This window comes from Triticum dicoccoides, chromosome 4A, assembly GCF_002162155.2.
Source record: "Triticum dicoccoides isolate Atlit2015 ecotype Zavitan chromosome 4A, WEW_v2.0, whole genome shotgun sequence".
NCBI classification, from domain to species: Eukaryota; Viridiplantae; Streptophyta; class Magnoliopsida; order Poales; family Poaceae; genus Triticum; species Triticum dicoccoides.
The window spans coordinates 652,038,950-652,045,914 of NC_041386.1; positions in this window are offsets into that span (position 1 = coordinate 652,038,950).

A 6,965-nucleotide genomic window follows, 5' to 3' on the forward strand; every position below is an offset into this window, starting at 1 on the left:
GGCGCGGCACTATTGCCATGCCTGCCCTGACCTCAGCCCCCGTGGGCGGCGCACTGTGCCCACGACGGCCTGCCTGTACGGCCCAGAGACGGCGGGTCCCACCCGTCAGTGGGGGTACAGAAGACGGCAAGAGCGCCACAAGACATACCCGTTGGGAGTCGGCCCCCGGGAGTCGGCCAGCCCCTCCAACGAGCCCCACACGCCATTAACCAGACAAGATGGGGGATGGCAACAATGATCGTCCGTCAGGCGGCGGCACTGTTGCCACGACCCCATGACCAAGCCAGCGTCATTAGAAGCACGGCTACAGTACCAGGCCTGTCGGCGGGCCCCAGCAGTCGGCGGAGAAGACGGCGGCCTGAGAGACAGACGGCTGGGACCCGCGCCCAGCTGGATTATCATTGTATCCCTGGGGGACGGGCCTATATAAGCCCCCCGGGGCACCCATGCAAGGGGGATCGCTTCTTTAGCACTAGACGAGATCATATAGGAAGGAGGGAGCTAGCCTTGCCTTCTCATACCTCCAGGAAACAGCTCAAGGAGCAACCTTGTACTCACTTTGCCATAGTGATCATGCGGACACCCCGCACAACAGCAGTAGGGGTGTTATCTCCACGGAGAGCCCTGAAGCTGGGTAAGATTCGCCGGCGTGCATGCCTTCGCCTCATCCCATTTTCAGGCACCGGCGACGTTCTACTCGCCCCCACCATGATAAGCCATCCCTTGGCATATGTCGCACCCAACCCCCGACATTTGGCGCCCACCGTGGGGCTTGGTGCACCATCGTCCGGAGACCCGCTCTGGACGGGAACCCTCTTCTTCCCCAGCGAGCGTAGCCAGCCCGGCACGCCCGATGGCACTTGCCCCGACGCGCTGCAAAGCATCGACGACGCCTGCGCAGCGAGCTGCCTTGCCGATCTTCTTGGTGAGGCTCGCATCTCCGACGAGCACACATCCGATGCGGGCACAGGCTGCCCCGAGAGGCGCCTCGTCAGCCTCCTTAACCAACTCCACGTCTCCGGCGAGCCTACCGCGGACTTGGAGTCGGTCGGCTCCACCGACCTGATGCTTGTCGATTCTGACACAGCGTCGCTCGACGCCTTCCCCTCCGACGTGATCGTCTTCGACGATCCTCTCCCACGAGCCGACAGTGGCAGCAGCACCGTCACCGAAGTGTTCGTCATCAGCCATCGCGCCGCCTCCGACGAGAACGCCCGCGACGCCCTACAGGCCACTTTGCATGATCTGTCCGCCCCCATCCCGGCGGACGCTGACGCTGAGGCGCTGGAGGCACGCTGCCTTGCCCTCCTTGCGGAGGGCCAGAAGATTGCCATCATGAGACGCCTCACGGAGGCCCACTAGCGTGAAGTCGACCGCGTCGCCTTCGGCACGCCGCCTCCAGAAGGGCCAAGCCGAGTCGGCATCGTCAAGAAACGCCGCGCGGCCATCGCCAGCATGCTGGAAGCGGACTGCCCGGTCTACGCCACGCCCCTCGAGAACCTACGCACCGCCCAGTCGATCGTTGATGAGCTAAACGGACTGGGGGCCGACGAGCTCCCCTACATGACCAGACGCATCCAGCAGCTGATCGATGCGGCCGCAACCCGGCATGAAGCCGACGTCCGAGCTGGAGGCCCCCCTCGCCGAGAGCACGGCACGACGTCGCGTATGCCGACTGCGGGTGGCGCCCGTACGAGACGAGAGAAGGAGTCGGCTGCTAGCCGCAGCCGGACTCCTATTACCATCGAGCGCGACGCAGAAGGCCACCCCCGAGGAGTGGAGCTACGAGGCGACCTGCCGCCTCCTCCGCCTCGTGGGGAAAGACATCCTACCCCGCCGCCTGTCGAGCATCCGACTCTCAGCGGCCGACTTGGTCGCCACGAAGGAGTCGGCGAGAATGATGCCCGCCATCGGATCGACCGCCTAGCGCGATCCCTGGCCCTGGAAGAAGAAGATGATGTCGGCCCGCCGTGTTTCGGCCCCCGCATCCGCGACGAGCCCTTTCCCAAAGGGTTCTCGCTCCCAAGAGACACGCCCAAGTACAACGGCTCCGTGAATCTGGAAGACTGGTTGATCGACCACTCCACCGCCGTTCGCATAGCGAATGGCAATCGGCGCGTTGCCGTGAAATATGTCCCCCTGATGCTCCAAGGCACGGCGCGCACCTGGCCCAACAGCCTCAAGCCTTACAACATCAACAGCTAGCTAGACTTCACCGAAGCCTTCATACGCAACTTCACCAGCACATACAAGCGGGCTCCCAAGCCCGGACAGCTCTCCTTGTGCGTACAAGGGCCCAGCGAACCGACCCGCGACTACCTCACGCGTTGGGCCGAGATCCGCAACTCCTGCGAAGGAGTGCACGAGGTCCAGGCCATAGAGTACTTCACCGCCGGGTGCCACGAAGGCACTTTCCTCAAGCACCGACTCCTCTGCGACGACCGGTAACCCTTGATGAGCTACTGGTCATCGCGGACAAGTATGCCACGGCCGACTCCTCAATGAAGACCGAGCTCCGGGTAGACGCCTCCGGAAAAGTGCTGACGCCGGCTCCCAAGACGCCGGCTGGAGAATCAAGCCGGCGCCCGTATCAAAACGATCACAAGCGCAAAGCCCCTCAGACGGCTTCCAGCAGTCGGCAGGTGGCCACGATCGAAGAAGAGCAGCCTGAGGGACAGCCGGCTCCGAAGAAGCAGAAGGGCGGCAGGCCGGCTTGGCAGCCGACTTTCTCCTACGAGCAGACTCTAGATGGCCCCTGCAAGTTCCACAGCGGCGCGAAGCCGTCGAACCACACCACCCGGAAATTCCACTGGCTCACCAGAATCGCCAAGGGAGACGGCCTCCTGCCTCCCCCGCCTGCTGGGCCACCGCCTCCATCGCCACCCCAGCAGCCGGCTGTCAGGCCAGTCGGCGCAGTACAAGACGAGTACCCAGAAGAGCACGGAGCCTACGTGGTGTTCACCAGTGTGGCTGACGATCGACGCAGCAGGCGGCAGCAGCAGCAAGAGGTGAATGCAGTAGCATGAAGTACTCCAGAGTTCATGCACTGGTTTGAGAAGCCTATCAGTTGGAGCAGGGCCATGAAGCCGGCCTCGCAGCCGGTGGGCCGGCCACGTAAGCCGGCAAATTGACATAATCGTCGTTCGGGGCAACGTTCTTCACATAAAAGTAAGAACGTTGCCAGAGCTTCATCGACTGGATCAGCGCGATAGGAGGGAAGGGGTTGTCGGCGGTGGACCTCCTTATGGCGATGAAGGCGCCGCATGGAGCCGGCACGCCCGTGATGACTGTGCCGAGCTTGGATTGGAAAACTCCCCCCAGAGCTCGATGGTGGGGACGACGCCGAGGAAACCCTCACACAACGAGACGAAGGCTGACAATAGCACCACCGTGTTGGGGTGAGGTGGTGCGGCTGAAGCTGGTAGAAATCGAGAAATGCGCGGAAGAAGCCGCTCGCAGGGAGGCCGACGCTGCGCATGCAGTGCGAGTAGAAGATTACTCGCTCGCCTTCCTCCGGCGTCGACGAAACCTCCCTCGCTAGCGCAAGACGGACTCGCACAAGATGCTCGCCGGGCAGCCGCCACATCTTGCGGAGGAAATCGATGTGGTCGTCGCGGACGGTGGAGCCGTCCCAAGAGCTCGACGTCGGAGCCATGACGGCAAGCGTGGCGGCGGAGAGCGCTCGGCGCGGAGGTAGAAGGCCTGCCGCACGCTGGGAAGAAGAAAAGAATGGCAGATCGGGAGCACAGCAAAGGGCTACCGCGGCGAGGAAGAAAAGGGAGGAGGAAGGGCGAGGGCGAGCGCGCGAACAACTGCTGCTCCCCCTACCCGCCCCTACTTATAGCCTCGCGCGGCGAAGCCGAGGAGGCGAGGCGCGGGGGGGCGTGGGATTAACTGCGCCCACTCCCCCATGACCCGCGATTATCGCGCCTTGATGGCGAGTGGGAACCGCCGCCGAAAGACGTGTGGTCGGTTTCGGGCCACAAAAGATCCGCGCACGGGACGAGGCGCGGAAGTGGTGGGCCCTGGCCTGCAGCAGCGTCCCGTTGCACGCGTGGGCTGGCAGGCCCTCCCAGCCGAAGGGAGCCACGCGGCGCGCGGGTGGCGGGCGGTCAACCCGGCGCTTGGCTGGCGCACCAGCTGTTTTCGCGCCTTTGGAATTTGGGAAGGCTTCGCCGAGAAGGCACGCGCAAGGGAGGCTAGCTCCTAGCTGCCGGCTCTTCGGGATAGGAAGCTGGCCGAGTTTCTCGTTTCCCCCCTTTAGCCGCGAAGCCCGACCAGCTTCGGGGACTACTGTCGGAGTAAATGGCCACGGGTAGCCTAACCGTCTCCCTTTGGCCCTCAGAAAAAACAATGGGCCGACGGAGCCTTGATGCACCCAAGACACGGGGCCGCCTTCTTCTGGCCGGCTATCGCTTAGGCCGACTAGCGGAAGGCGGCCCGGCCGTAAACAATCTTCGGGGGACGCCACAACAGGGCCGACTCCAAGAAAGCCGGCCCATGAAGGACCGGCTTCAAGAAATCTGGCTCATGAAGGACCGGCTCCAAGAAAGCCGGCCCCTGAAGGACCGGCTCCGAGAAAGCCGGCCCATGGCACGCGGCCATGGGCCGCACCCTATAGTCAACCCCCCATAACAGTGACGAGACGGGGCATGGCTACAGTGGACCCTGCCACCCCCGAATCTCGAAGCAAGCATGGCTACAGTACGCCGTACAGGGCGGACATCTCCTGTCCGGCGAGGCACTGCTGCCATGCGAATCATGACGCCATCCACGACGGGTCGCTGGTACGGCCCAGAAGCGGCGGGCCCCTTCGATCAGAGAGACATCCGAAGGCGGCCTGGCCTCCCCTAGCCGGCCTAAGGCCAGGCCGGCTTCCTGCAGTCGGCTTGCTCCCCTCCCCGGGGCGCACGCACCATTAAGAAGACAAGACGAGGTAAGGCTACAGTGAGCGCCCGCAAGGCGGCGGCATTATAGCCATGCTTACCTCGACAAAGCCCTCGTCATCAGAGGCGAGGCGACAGTAACCAACCCCCGACAAGACCCCCCAAGTGGTGGGGCCGTCCTGTCAACCAATGGGCCGGCAGCCGGTGGGACCCACCAGTCGGCGGGCCCTAGAAGTCGGCGGACGTAGACACTAACGGCATGGGCCCACGCCCAGGTCGGATTACCATTGTACCCCCTGGGGGTAGGCCTATATAAACCCCCGGGACACCCATGCAAAGGGTTGATCCGAGAGAGTTTTAGACACTACCATAGGGAGAGAAGAGAGCTAGCCTTGCCCTTCTTCCTCCTCCCACCGAACAGCTCAAGGAGCCTCTTGTAGCTTCTTATCGATCTAGTGATCATGCGGAGACCCCACAGAGCAGGAGTAGGGATATTATCTCCACGGAGAGCCCCCAACCTGGGTAAGATCCGCCGACGTGCATGTCTTCGCCTTATCCCGTTTCCAGGCACCGGCGATGTCTTATTGGCTCCCACAATGATAAGCCATCCGTTGGCATATGTCGCACCTACCACCCGACAATCTGCATCTCTGATTTTATACCTGAGTCCGCGGTAGTAATTCTGCAAGTCCCTCTTTGTGCACCCAGCATTCAGAATTCCACCCTCACTAACTTGCAGGAGCCTGTATGCCTGCGACGTTCCAATACTTGCCTTATGACATGTGTATAAAGTATTTTTTGCCCTCTCACTAACTCTACGATTTGATCTGATCAAATGACACTTATTAGGCGATACAAGACCACGAACATGGTGCTCAATCAGTCAGTCTATCTTGTAGGTGTTCTCCCCACAAAGTCTAACAAAGATATGGGCATCACAACCGCATCGCGTATCTGTCTGCTTACGCCTTTTCTTCAAGGGGTCATTAGTCTCTTTACTATCTTTTGCCTTGAATCCTTCCCTATTACACATGAAACGCTTAGTACGGACCACCTTATTCTCATTCTTTTTTTGTTGTCCAATGCGAACACCAAAACCTGATTGATGCGCATATTCCTTGTAGAACTTCTCCACGGGCTCGAGTCCTTCAAATGTCATACCCACTTTAGGCTTCAGATGCTCATCACATTCAGGTATAAAAAACGAAGACTGCAATATCAAGAATAAACCAAAATAAGCATCTTCATGCCTAGTTTCTGTTCTTAGTGCAAAGTGGACTTACGAAGAGAGGTATGTCTGTGTTCTTTTTGGGCGTACTAAATCCTCCCTGGCTCGTATGCATTTTAACGTTATTCATAGGATCCATACTGCTACACACAGGATTATAATATTAGCCTTCAAACTACACTTACGGATGTATACACAAGGATCGAATTTGTTTTTACCTCAAACTTTTGGTGCCCTCGTGTCTCTGATTGCAAGTGGTACTACCTGCTAGTTGTTCATCTGTAGTCGCCACTGCACCAAAGTATCACTTGTTATAGTCTTATAAAGGAGATGGGTCTAGATCGGAGAAATACATGCATGGATGGCTTGCCGGTTCTTGTCAGGTTCGTATCAACCGTGGAAGCAATGGAGCATATACATGATAGGGATGCTACCTGTATGGGCTTCCTGCCGGTGGACGTCGGGATCAACTCAACGGAAATCAGAGACGCCTGGCGTTTGACGGCGGCGGCGCACGAGGCACACGCGCGGTCAGGGTATCCTTGCAAAATTAAATTGCAGGTTTTAGTTGGAGGGTGGGCGTATTAGTGTAAAATTACCACTAAGCTGCTAATTCTCAGGATTAAGATCGTGGGGCTGAGAAAGAAGGGATACACGGACACAGGAAATAGCCCGGATTCACGAGATATGTTGCACTATTCTGATCATAGGATCATAATAACTATTTGGATCACGTCAGGCGTATATAGGGCCCGATTAGGTTCTCCCGAACTCCCGAGCTGCTACAGAACAAAAAAATGTCCACCCCTAGCCACCGTTGACCCCAACCAATTGCCACGACCCACCTCATC